This window comes from Spermophilus citellus (assembly GCF_964194105.1).
Source record: "Spermophilus citellus genome assembly, contig: SCAFFOLD_209, whole genome shotgun sequence".
Taxonomy (NCBI): domain Eukaryota; kingdom Metazoa; phylum Chordata; class Mammalia; order Rodentia; family Sciuridae; genus Spermophilus; species Spermophilus citellus.
In genome coordinates this window covers 435737-450107 of record NW_027672990.1, presented here as the reverse complement: position 1 = coordinate 450107, position 14371 = coordinate 435737, and the positions used below count along the sequence as shown (strand labels likewise).

Here is a 14371-nt window from a genome sequence, read left to right as displayed (position 1 = left end):
TTATATACAAAGAGAGATGAAAAATTATGGTATTTATGTGTAGTAAGAATTATAAGGCAGAAAGAAATGAATACATGTATAATGGCATAAATTGACGTGAATATACTTTATATACAGAGATATGAAAAATTGTGCTCTATGGCTGTAATAAGGATTATAATGCATTCAAATGTTATCATGTATTTAAACAATAAAAACAATATATATAAAATTAAATCATGACCTAAAAATCATCCTAAAAAAAAGAAAAAGAAAGATATTGTGAGATAGGATGCATGTGGTGCTACACAACTGATATATCCAGTGGTCTAGAGGCTGAGGCAGGGGATCACAATTGTGAAGCTGACACCAGCAACTGAGTGAAACCCTGCCTAAACTTTAAAAAAGTAGGCAAAAGTAATTTTAAATTTAAAAAAAAATTAAAAAATATTTTTAATAAAATTTAAAAACTGCTGGGGATATAGTTGAATAATAGGATACCCTGGAAATTCCATCCAGAAATAACCATTTGTGGCAATCAGCCACATTTTGTTTGCCATACTGCATACAGTTTGATCAATACTATGAAACACCGTCTGTTTTATATCAATGTCACATAAATGTCACATTTCACATATAATCATACTTAAAAACTACATACGCAGAATTTGAAAAAATACAAATACAGATCACCATATAAGAGACTGAATGATAAAATTCTTCATTATAAAGAGGACCGCTCCCCTCAGGTTCATCTATGATAAACAACCATCAAAATTTCACCAAGATTTCTTTGTAATTGAAGAAGGGACCAAAGCAAACAGTTTGAAAATTCTCCTATTTATATTGATATGAAATTAGCCAAGAATTGTGAACTATAAGAGCAAAAGCAGGAGCAATTATTACCAGGCACTAATGCATATTATAAAATTATCATATTGCAGAAATGAGGACCAAAAAATTTGCACAGTGCAGAAATTTCATAGATGACTCCGCATATATGTAAATGCCATTTTTATGATTAAGTGCAATGAAAAGGCCATGATAAATGCAGCCATCACCAGCAGAGGATTTGATGTGAATGAACAAGATAACCCAGCATGAAAGGAGGTGTGGGAACTGGAGGCGCAGAACACTGGTAGCGCTTGAGTGCAGGGTGCGCATGGTACTGTATTATACTCCAGCAACCCAAAGAAGCACATATTGAGTAGGATTATGTTTTATAATTATACCAGAATAGGAGGCTCCTGGATTTTTTCCACACATGCATACAATAAACAAACACCTACTTCTCTCTTGAGTTCCTCTTAAATAAAGTTATACGTGGATTGAGATACCTATGCATTGGACCACTGAGAAAATATCTACCATCCGAAGAGCAGTCAAAGTTGAGGGAAACTTGGGCATTAGTCCTGCCTTGAACAATGTGCTACACAATGGGGACAGAATACCCCCATCCAGTGTCACCCAGAGTAGATGAAGACTGATTTGGGTCACAAATGGAGCACATTGGACACTATATGACTTGTAGGTGGAAACACAATTTGGTGTTCATAGAAGAGCAAGCTGGATATACACAAGTATCAGGATGAGAGAAAAGGGTTGGTTTTCTATGGCTGTGGTGGGTCATGAGCTTTATCCCATGGGATCAGGGCGGAAAGGGAGTGAGATCAAGGGTCCCAGTTTATCCCTAGAAGGGATTTGCCAGCATAATCTTCAAACTGTGGCTGCTAACAGTCGAGTTCCTCCCTAGCCAGTCCCTAAGGGTAGACAGGACAAATGCAGTCCACCCTGACAGCTCTGCCTGAGCCCTCTCCCCCCTACCTCGGTAATAACTCCAGGCCTGACCAGTTCTTTCTAGAAGGAGTAAGTCCAGGCACTCAGAGTCCCAACATTTTTCCCCATTCCATGGACTTCATCCTAACACACCAAGCTTTGGGAGCAATGGCAACTGAGCATGTGCAAATCTCCCTGGATCACAAAGAAGGGGCTTCACATTGGGTGCAACACTTCCATGGACTATGATTCCCCCCACCCCAGGAGTGAAGAAAAAGGATTAAAACCACAGCTCCCTGTTTCTTTCTAGAATAGGCTCACACCACCTTCTTGCAGTGAGCACAGGCAACCTCGGTTCTAACCAACTGCATCAAGAATTCAGTCCCCAGCCAAGTAGGAGAGTTTCTGCAGCCTCAGCGCAGCTGTGGGAAAGGCTCCATATCAAACAGGTGAAGGAACCAGTCCTCCAATTACATGGATATGGAGAAAGACCCGCTCACACGGGGATAGAATATAAGCTTAGTGCAGCTTATATTAAATAGCATGGAGTTCATTAAAAGCTAACAGAGTAACAACCACTCTGGACGCATTTCCAAAAGAACTTGTACCAGTGTGTTAATAATGCCTGCATGCCCATCGCTGTTCCAGGATCCACAGGACCCAGGATGAGGGAACATCTGAAGTGGCTTCTGGATAAGGAGACTCCTCCCAGCCACAGAGCCATCACCTACTACCCTGAAAAACTACTCTCCCTAAATGCACCTGCTAATAGGTCAACAGGTGGCTGATATGTACCAGACACTCAAGAGACCTCAGATGTGCCAGGTGTGGGATCCTCATGTCAGGCAGAGCCAAAACAGGACCAGGAGAACATCACAGAGGGCATGAGACCCCTGGGACATGCAGTCCACAGGAATGACTCTCAGCGCAAAGACATTCTGACAAGGTGTCTGGCCTTGGTGAGGTAGCGAGAATACATATGCACGCGAGTGTGTGTGCGCGCGCGCTCACACATACACACACACAAACACACATTTTTTCAAATGTCAATTGGTTTTTGGTGTACTTTTCTCTCATGTGAAATGCTCATAAACAGAAAACAAAACCTTTGCTTCTTATTTTATTACACTGGGGAGGAAAAACTGTCACTGGAAATGGGGACAGGGGACTAGAATTTGAGGAATTCATTGATACATGTGTACAGCTTTCGTCTGGGAGGCAGGGTTGTGGATCTGACATTTTGCTTCCCTTACATATAGAACATTCAGGGGGACCCAGGCAGGAGGGCCACACCTGTAATCCCAGCCACTCAGGAGGCTGAGGTATAAGTTCAAGGTCAGACATAGCATCTCAGCATCTGTGAGGAGATAAATGATAAAAAGTACGAGGGCTGTATCTCTGTGGGAAAGGACCTCTGCATTCAATCCACTATACCACCCATGCCCCCCAAAAAGAAAGAAAACCTCAGAGGGGAGAAAAACCTGAGACCCCTACAAATCCCAGCCCGCTTGGGTAGGAAAAGGGCGCACAGACTGGTAATTCTCAGGGTCCCAACACTCTGAAATCCAGCACAGAAGAAATTCAGGGAGGAGACTTGAGCTGCCAATTTGTATAGGAGATACCCGTGTATTTAATAATGAGAATAAAAAGAATTCAACATCTTTAGAAACCCAAGAAATGTAAAATAAAAACATATCAGAGATAAAATTAAATAGTATCAATGACGATAGGAAACAAAAGAATCCTAATAAACTCAAAATGTTTTAGTGCTTAACTATTTGTGGGAACTGTTTTGCCATTAAAGACACATAATAGTCCCCCGCCGCAGGGACTTGCTGCAATCAGTTCATATGACCAGGATAATACATTACTAGTCATGGTACATTCAGCTTAAAAATAGTATAAAATACCATGGGTAAGTTTTACACGGGTGCCATATGTATGTGGTACTATGTATAACTATGATGCACTAATAAACAATCCAGCATGCTTTACTCTTAATGGAAGCACCCAGTCCTAAAATTCATCCACAAAGTTAAATATATGTAAACTTAACCAAAAAACTTTTGAATTATAAGAGTAAAATAATAATAAGAAGAAGTTATTACCTAACACGTGCATTGTGAAGTTGTACTCTTACAATTGTCATCCAGGAATCAGGACATCAACAGACTCCACCCACGAACTCATGTTGTTGTAAAAATCATACACTTAATTGCAACGGAAAAGTCATTGTAAATCAAACTCTAACAAGGCCAATCTCAGAACTTAGCTAGACCAGCGGGCAGAATAAAAACTAAAAACTACCAGGGAGAGAGCTTAATGGTAAAGCACCCTTCTGTTAACTACCAAAACACAACCATCAAAAAAACAATAAACTTCACAAAACTAGCTTAGGAATAGGCAAGGTCCCTGTTCACCGCAGCTTCCCTCCTGCAAAAAAACGATATTTGAAAATTTGATTTTTTTTTGGGGGGAGGGGGGTGCTGGGCATTGAACTCAGGGACACTCCACCACTGAGCCCCATCCCCAGCCCTACTTTGCATTTTATTTCTAGGCAGGGTCTCCCTGAGTCTCCAAGTGCCTCACCCACTTTCGAGGCTGGCCTTGACCTCCCAATCCTCCTGCATCAGCCCGCACCCCCAGCCGCTGGGAATGACAGGTGTGCGCCATCCCCTGGCTTGGAGATTGGATTCTTATAGTGGTCCCACCTGTCAATCACCACAGTCAGAGAAGACGCCAGGGTGGCGCGCTCACCTGCCAGATAGATAGGACTTGAGCAGGGGCTGAGGCTGCCCCAGAGGATGAGGAGGCTGCCTGGAGTCTCCGCCACTGTTGCGTTCTCCACCCGGCTGGCCAGGGAGACAGAGGGGCACTGTCCCCAATGGGCTCAGGCCTGTGGTTGCAGAGAGCCCCCGGAATCAGGATAGGCCAACTTGGGTTCCCCCCACAGCCGCTCCCGCCAGATGGACTCCCTGCCCCGCCGCCCTCCTGAGCCTTCCTGTCCAGGCACCTGGTGCCACTGCACACTCACCATCTCCTGGTGCCCAGCAGCCAGGACTGCCCTGGGGAGCTTCGTCTCCTGCATGGCAGGGCCACCCGGGATCCTGGGTAGGGAGCAAAGCCTGGAGTCCAACTGCAGGAATCTGAGTGGAACCGCGGACCGCTGGAGAAATAAATCTCATCGGAAGCCCGCCCCCTGCCCTCTGGCTGCCTCAGGATTGGATAGTGCTCAGCACGGGGGCTTCTGAGTGGACAGGGCTTGAGTCAGTCTCCGCTCTCCCCAGTCTGAGCCCAGCGAGCCTTTTTTTTTTTTTAATTTGACTGATAGGGGGGTGATATCTGCTCCAGGCAAGGAGGAAAAAAGAATGGCAGGGTTTGGGTATGGCTTTTTCTTTTCCTTTTGAGGTCTGGGCATTGGGTTAGGGTTAGGCTGACCAGAATTCTAAGTTCTGTTGGGTTTTGATGTTAGGAAATTGAAGTCATTTCTTGAAAGTTTCATCACCTGGGCCTCCTCCTACAATAAGACCACCCAAAGCGTATTCAGGGTGCTGACTTGTCCTCTGTTTATCTGTGCAAAATTGTACAAGCAGAACTGGCCTTTCACCCAGTGGGAATTGCCTAGTGCATCATGGCCAGGGCTGGTGGAGGCTCACTAGGTACCTGGCAAGCGCCCTGGAGGAGTTTACCACCCAGTTGGCAGTGTGAGAGCTGATGTTCCTCCAGCTGTGTTGAATCTATCTGGAGCCCACATTGAGGCTGGAGGCAGAGTAAGGAGATCAGCACAGAAGAGACACAGGAGTGCACAGACCTGGGTCAACCCCAGCTGCACCCTGGCTCCCTCGCTCTCTGGCCCACTGGGGAATTAAATCAGAGGACTTGACCTCTGAGCTCTTTCCCCAGCCCTAGTTTGAATTTTATTTAGAAACAGGGTCCTACTGAGTTGCTTAGAACTTGCTTTTGCTGTGGCTGGCTTTGAATTTGCCATCCTCTTGCCTCAGCCTCCCCAGCTTCTGGAATTATAGGCGTGTGCCACTTTTTTTTCTTTCTTTCTTTTTGAGAGAAATACCTGCGGTGGCCACAGGATAACAGCCTGGTGCTCTCCCTAGTTCCTGCCAGTCCCCTGGATCCCAGGCAATGGGATCCTGCCTCCTCCAAAACCCAGAGACCCCCTTCCCAGGTGTGCATCCTTAGTATGAGCTGAATACTCAGCACTTGACAAGAAAAAAGAAACAACAAAAAATACAGACCCTACCTGCTTGTCTTGATGCAAACAATGTCAATGTTTTTCCAAGGAGGGCTCTGATCTTGTCCCCCCAATTCAGTGGTGTAAAAAGTCAAATAATACAGAGAAGACTTCCCGTTAAGATGGGCTCAAGGGTCTCTCTCTTTAAGGAAAAACAATTTGCCTTTGATTGGGAGTCCAGGAAAGACAATTCTAGGTTTTCCTAATTTGGTAAATAAATCCATAGACTCAAATGCACCCTGCTATTCTCTGCCTTAGTTAACCTAGGAGGCCTCGAGATTACCTGCCGCCCCCCCCCCCCTGACCCTTGCACCTGCAGATGAATGCGGGGGTATGGGGAGTCCTTTCTTCTCTATGGAGCACACTGAACCTCCACCATCCCACAGGCTCCAACACTTTTAGAAGCATCCAATGTGGGAGCGGTTTAGAAAATTCTGGAATGTACCTAAACACATTTCCTCACCTTGCTATGATGCTATCAACTTGGTCCCTTGGACCTTATCAGTACATTTTATCTTTTTTTGTTTTATTGGATCTTCTTAGATATATATTACAATAGAGTCCATTGTGGTAAAATTATCCAAACCTAAAGTATACCTTATTCTCATTAGGACCCCATTAGTTTGGGTGGGCAAGATGGGCAGATTCACTTAGGTATTTTTATATATTTAAATAAGAACAATATGGTGATTCATGCTACTGTCTTTCCTGTTCTTACCTCCTCTCCCTACCTGTCCCTGGCCTTTGTCTAATCTACTGAATTCTCTTTGTGCCCCTTCCTTGTGATGTACATAACACATGTCAGGGAAAAAATGTGACCTTTGGGTTTTGAGGATTGTCTTATTTTACATTAGCATGATAATCTCCATTTACTGGCCAGTGTTATGAAGTCTTCTTCTTCTCTGCAATATTCTAGCCAGGAAAATTCATGAGCACTTTAAAAACATCTTAATATTTACCCTTGGTAAAATGTGCCTCAATCAGAATGCAACTATTTGAAAATAGTTGTCAATGTGAAAAGTTTCTGAAATCTGCTGGTTTGTGGACCACATTTGTAGATCACTGCAAAAACCATAAGAGTCCATGGCTAAACACATAAGTAAAAATAGAAATCTAATAATGAGCATTCTCTTAAGACTTCCTTCCTGAAAACACTTCCCTTTTTGCTTTGATAACTAACTGATCATTTATTCAATCATCTAGCAACACTTGAGGTCCATAAAGAACTGAGGAACATGTCTGGTTGGGTACAAATACTGAGATGCCAAGAAGAAAGTTAAAATGAACCTCAAAGAGAAGGTTCATAAATCATAAATGAAAAAATATGTATAATCTGATTCCAAAATGGTTGTGCATCAGAAAAAAAATAAAATTATTGAAAACGACTTCATTGGGACAACCAGAAAACTTTGACTATAGATTCTATGTTGAATAATATCATGGTGTCCATATTACATTACTGAATTTGGTAACCATATTGTGGATATACAAAGGAATGTCCCTGGTCTTAGGAAATACTTCAAATATTTAGAACTAAAGATCCTAACATTGGAATCTCAATGCTTTAAAAAAAATTGTGTGTGTGTTATATGCATGTGCATAAACACATACCTATACACATATAAATACGTACAGAAAAAGAGGCATGCACACACAAGAGCTTACAAGGTAAATTGGGCAGAAATATAAGCTGCCAAATCTAGTGTATAAAAGACTATTATGCTGTTCTTGTAACTCTCTCATAGCCTTGAATATTTCCAAAATAAAAATTAAACAAACAGAAACTCTCTTAAATTTACTTCTCATGGCACAAATCTCAAAATTATTTTGGAGAACTGGTAGAGCACTTGCCAAGCATGTTTGAGATACTGAGTTCAATCCTAAGCACCACATAAAAATTAAATTTTAAAAAAGGTATTGTGTCCATCTACAACTAAAAAATAAGTAAAATTTTTTTTTAAGTTTTTTAGGAGCTCAGGGGGCCTTCAGATGTTAAATGGTTTTTAATGAATTGAACGATTCATATTTTATTCCCAAAATTATTAACAAAATTAAAATGTCTCATAAATAGAAAAAAAGGATCTATCCTGTCATTAAGTTTATGTAGATAAGACAGCCAAGTTACCTAAGAATCCAACCAGACTTGTTCTTTTTTTGGGGGGTGGGAGGTGGGGCAGGGTGTGCTATGATTGTGACATCACATATCTGCAGAGCTGTCATTATGCACATCCATGGGAGAATATGTTTGGTTGTATCCTGAGATTGTGATGCTCCTAGCATGTGTTGACTGATAATAAAGAGACACTAGCAGTAAGAGAGAGGTGTTGCAGATGGACTATGCCCAAGAGACTTTATCATCAGAAAGACTGAAAGCAAACAGATAGGATGCTGATTTTCCTCACGGCAGTTCACTGTGTCCAATTCACCCAGAGGCCTCTTCTGGCTCAGCAGCTGGCTGTTTCTCTTCAGTCTCATCAAAGTGCTGTTGTGAGACTCAGTTTCCCCACCTACAAAATGGAGATATTACAGAGTAAGCTGACTTGGAGTAGGGTCATCCTGCCCTCTGACGTCTTTAGCTATTACTGACTTGAAACTCTACCCCCACCAGCATTCCAAGTGCCTGGGGGAAATTCCAATGCCTGTGCAGAAATGTCATTGAATTCCTAGGACCTTACATTCTTATGATATCTAGGCCTCAATTTCCTCCTATCTTGGCTGATGTCTTGTTGGTCCTCCGAGTCCTGTGATTTTGTATGTAAATTCATTGTCACAAGAAATTAGTCTTTTGCTGGGATTTTCAATACACACACATACACACACAAAGAAGGCATACAGGCTCAAAAATATACACACACAGATGCACTCTTATGGATGGACTCAAACACATAGAAATAAAGACATACAAATGTACACACACAGATATGGACTGCCTCACAGAACTAAAAATAACATAAAAATATAGACATACATACTTATAGACACTGACATAGCTAGCCATACGCACACACATACAAATTCATAGACACACAGAGACCCATGGACACAGACACCAAGCTTGTTTGTGCAGCAGACTTTACAAAGGTCTGGGGATATGGAAGGAGTCTTTAATGCAAACAACTTATACATGAATGTTAGGAATCTTCCTTCAAAGCTCCCTGAACTTCTGTCCATTTCCACCTTTTATATTCCCTGCCCTTCCCCAATATTCTCCTCCACTTTTTCCTTTATCAGAACAATTTGTGTCTTTTCAACTCCCTCATTTCAAAGTCTGCTCTGGACTTCTCTTTGCACCTCTCTCTTCTGATGATCTAGCTATGCGAGAAACACCCTCTGATTTGGTCTCCTGCCTCACAACAGGTTTTGCCAGGGAAAAAGAGCAGGAGAGATTTATTTGCCCACTGATGTGAAGTATGTCACATGCCCTCACACAGACCTAACCTAAAATGCTGGCATGGAGCTCACCTCTCGATTCTATCATTATTAACCAAGGGTTTTGTATTGGTGTTGTTTAAAGTTTTTTCCCCTCTACAAAATCACAGAATATTCCTGCAGTCCCTTCACCCAGTTTCCTCTAATAGTGACTCTTAAAAAGATTAACTAGGCTGGGCACAAGGGTGCATTCCTGTAATCCCAGAAACTCAGGGGGCTGAGGCAGGTGGATTGCAAGCTTGAGGCTAGCCTCAGCATGTAAGCAAGGCCCTAAGCAACTTAGCAAGACCTTGTCTCAAAATAAAAAATAAATAAATAAAATAAAAAGGGATAGGGATGTCTCTTAGTGGCCAACCACCCCTGGCTTCAATCCCCAATATAAATACATAAATAAATAACTATAGTATAATGATCAAAACAAAGACAAAAACCTGGGTACAAAACTATCAGCTAATCTGTAGACTTCATTTGAATTTCACCAATTTTCCTTTAAGGTCTTGTTTCGGTCTGTGTTCTTGTGTTGCATTTAGTCATAATGACTCCTTAGTCTCTTCAAGTCTGTGACAATGCATCAGTCTCTCCTAGTCTTTTATGACCATTATCCTTTTAAAAGATGCTGGTCAGATGTTTTGCACAAGGTCTCTCCTCTTGTGTTTGGTGTTTACTTATGACTTGGCCAGGTTATGGGTTTTGTAGGGAGATGCCCTATGGGATTATTTGGTGGGAAGGGGGATACATCAACATGACTGGTTAAGAGTTATATTAATTTCAATCATGTGATGCTTCTTGGATTTCTTATTATAAACTTACTATTTCTCCCTTTCTGATTAATAAATATCTTGGGAAAGATACCTTGAAAATATCTTATTTCTCCCTCAATTTTTACTTACTTAGGGGATGTGGCTCAGTGGTAGAACACTGGCTTGTCATGCATGAGGCTTTAGATTAAATTCCCAGTACTAGAGGAAAAAATTGTTTTTGCTCACTTATATTTTTGGCATCCATTCATAGATCTTACCCATAACAATTATTATTATGGTTTCCTAAATGTTATTTTATTTTTATTTCACTCATCCTTTCTTTATTTATAAACTGTAATTGTCTTTAAGGAAACAACTCTCTCTTTCTCTATTCTTTTCTTTCTTCTTTTTATTTCTTTTTCTATCCATATGGGTTTATGGTTATCTATTTAATTCTATGACTTACAGTCCAATACTATCATTATTTATTTGCTCAAACTGTTCCAACTTTGGCTTTGGGGAACTCTTTCAGATTGGTTCCTGTAAGCTTTCAGTAAGTTCCTATCAAATCATCCAAGTTATGCTGCATGCATTACAAATATGTCACAAGGAATCCTCCTGATATATGTAATAATAATGTACCATTTTTTAAATAGCCCCTATTCTTTATTAAGTATCTCTATTTTATGCCACTACAAGGTTTCAAGATTATTTTGCATTTTCCCTGCTCCAGTTCTGGGAGCAACCATATCTTGAAGAGCCCTGGTCTCTATTATTGGAGAATAGTATTCAGAAGAAGCCAGATCTGGGTGGAGATATTTCCTGCTCATTTCTATGGAGTGAGAGTTCTAAGCCCTCCTAGTCTTCAGAATTTGGAACTATGTTATGTCTATAAATGCATGCATACACATGCATCTCTGTTTTTAAATTTTCTTTTTCCTTTCATTAAAAAGCTTTAGTTTATAATGATACTACTAATTTCAATTCATCACCACAGTGTTCATCCTAATACCATCTTTTTTTCTTTCCTTTTTTTAAATTTTGGTACTTGGGATTGAACCCAGGGATATTCTACCACTGGGATACCTCTCCAACCTCTCCAGCCTTTTTTATATTATTTTGGGACAGGGTCTCACTACATTGTGGAGATTGGTCTCAAACTTTCGATCCTGCTACCTCAACTTCCTGAGTAGTTGGAATAACAGACCTGCACTACTGAACCCAGCTAATTTTCTCTTTCCTTACTTGTAACTGTGAAATTCATTTTTTTTCTTTTTTAAATGAAAGGCTGTTGCTTATGTATTGCTAAATTGTGAAAAATGTTCCTCGATCATACCTCCCCATCTTTTTTCTCCCCTAGAAATGGCTGTCACAAGAATACAAGATAGGTTGCTATATATTGCTGTCAGAAGCTACATAAATGAGAATCCAGCTGATTTCATGGTCCTTCTTCATGCAAAAAGCACTAATCACACCCTTTATGCTTTATCAGTAGTGGGGTGCACGAAGTTCAGCCAAGGCTATGGAATATAAGCTCATTTTTCTAGCCAAATGAGTCAGATGAGATGGGAATGAACATTTATTTAAGCAGTTGTGCATCAACATGGTTCTGAAAAAAAAGGCTATTTCTCACTCCATCTCTCTGGGGAAAATTCCCATTCTGAGGCCCTCTCACTTTGGTCATTGGCCTCCCTGGAAGCAACTTGCCTCTTGGCCCACCTCTTTATCTCTGCATTGATTTCTTTCCAAGAATGCCAACATACCTGCTGTATACATTTCTTCCTACAAACAGGGATCTATTTTATCTTCCACAGACCCTCTGGGTATTCATCTCAGTTTGGGGTCTCAGCAAACACCCCTCAAAGCTAGGGTCTTCAGAATATTTTCAATCAGAAAAGCCAAGATTCCATTTTTCTTTATTTTGTAGCTTGAGCTTTGGTTTTCCTCAAAGGTTGCTTGTTCTGATGACATTTGGGGTGTGGGAAAATGATCTGTTCTCCTGTCCTTTTATAATAGCTCAGACTCATTTAACACGCAATCTCAACTGGAAATGCTCACCAAAACCTCAATTTTGCCTACTGTGCTTCAGATATGTGAAAGATGAGGAAGGAAGGGGGACAATATAAGATCACTCTGAGGGCATTATTATTCCCAACTAAAATCCCCATTATTTGAGTTACTTCTAGTAAGAAAGAAAATAAGTTTTGTGCAGGTATTATTCCTTTTAGAGTTATCAATGATTCCAGAATCCCACAGGCAGGTTTGTCTGCCATCCTGATCCTACCATAGGGAGAGATGGGGGCCACCTCCACAGTGGACTGGTCTAACCATAAATGAATTGGAAACACCCATAGTGAGAAGAATGTCAGTGACAGTGGGAGGCTAAAGAGGACCTATGTTTTCTTAGCCATATCCAAAAAGCCTGAATGGAACTGTCTGGCAGCCACAGACTTCCTTAGGATGCACTGGACAGGTTCCTGGAGGTAGCAGGGAGATAATTTATGGTTGGGACACCGAATCATTACAAGACTGTGAAGAACTCATTTTGAGGATTCTGAGAATACTATGCATTCTAGGAACGAATGGTTAGCACAGTCACTTAGACTTGGTGGGAAGTATGAGTGATAATATTAATGATGACATCTATGCGACTATGCTGAATAGGGATAATAGCAGTTTTGTAAAAAGAAGATACTCATAACAACCAAGGTGGTTGGGATTTAGTTCATGTCTCCCTTATAAACCAGGCAAGGCACATAAGTTTACATCTTAATAAATTATCACAACCATAAGGCAGTTACTCCCATTAGTTCATTTTGCTTCTCACAACTGAGATTCACCAAGGTGGATAATTATACAGTGGTCACAAAATTACCAGAAAACAAAGGCCTTTCATAAATATTTCACTGTGTGGTCTTGTTGGAAGGATCTGACTTGTGGGTTGTAGGAATGTGATTTAGCTGAGTTAAGCATTCATGGGGTCATGGCTGGTGCTTTAGCACAGTGTCCCCAATGCTAGTTACATGACTCAGAGAAAGGAAACTGAGACCCAATGTAATCTAATGATGGAGGTGCTCAGCCAGTAAAGGAATGTGCTGTTGGGGGCATTCATAGTATCAGGGATGGGTCCACCCAACCAAGTATCCAATGACCTGGCTGGGGTTCAGAAACAAGGTGGTGAGGATTGAGGGAAGGCACGCCAGACAGACACAACAGCAGAAGCCAAAGCACTGCAACATGGTATGGGCCTGCAGTGACAGGCAGTTTAATGCAGTCAGAATACATGGTTCAAGGTAAAGGGAGAAACAAGAGAGAAATCTGGAAGAGAAGCGGGGGCCTTAAATGAATCAGCCAAGGCCTTGGGCTGTAGATAGATAAAAGCCTGGATCTGGAATCCAATTCAGCCATATGCTAACTATTTTGACCCTGGGCCACATCTTTAGAGGTTTTCTAAGGTTTGTTTTACATAACTAAAAAGCATAGTGACAGATAATAGTCTCCATGTTAAACTGACAGCTTGGGTACCTGGTCTGTGGTCACAGAGTTGATGAATGGATTTTCCAGGGCTGGAGAAAAGAACATGAGGCTAAGCTTCAAAGGAAAATGCCCCAAACCACATGCAGGCTTGGCTACATGAACTAATGACCACTTCTCCCTTGCTTCCCTGGAGAGCCAGGTGCCAGGAACCTATCCTTGGTTCAACTCCTGCTACTGTCAGCCCAGTGCTGCTTATCCTAACTGAAACAGAATTATCAGACTAAATTAGTTAGTGAGTGGACAGCACTTGGAGCTGTGCTAGGCACCTTGTAGCCATCCTTTTGATGTGAATTTGCCTCCTTACCCACTCCTTCAGCTGGTGGATTGGGTTGGGTTGATATGAAGAAGGGGAATCATATTCTCTGGCTCATATAGCAGAATTATTTCCTGGAGAGTGGACAATCTTGGAGGGTGAGTGGACCTGCATTTTCTAACAGACATAACTATCATGTAACCTACAGTAGCCCAGGAAAACTCCAACAACGGGGTAAACTGAACCTTAAAGGCTCATGATTTTTCAGAACCTGACCCAGAAGTAGACAATGCTGTCTTGTGGAACAGGATCAAACTCAGACTCAGGTTCAAATTCTGACTATGAACACTTATGCTAGTTTCTTCATCTCCAGGACTGGAAGAATATATGCCTTCAACAAATGTTAGCTCC

At 41.5% G+C, this 14371-nt stretch overlaps 1 protein-coding gene across 1 annotated transcript in view; it reads left to right on the top strand.

The window, feature by feature from the left end:
* The window catches only part of LOC308640288 (uncharacterized protein), a gene marked incomplete at its 5' end in the record, with an annotated part of 129767 nt that overhangs the window by 50718 nt on the left and 64678 nt on the right, over positions 1-14371 (top strand). The gene's annotated exons all lie outside the window — the stretch shown is intronic.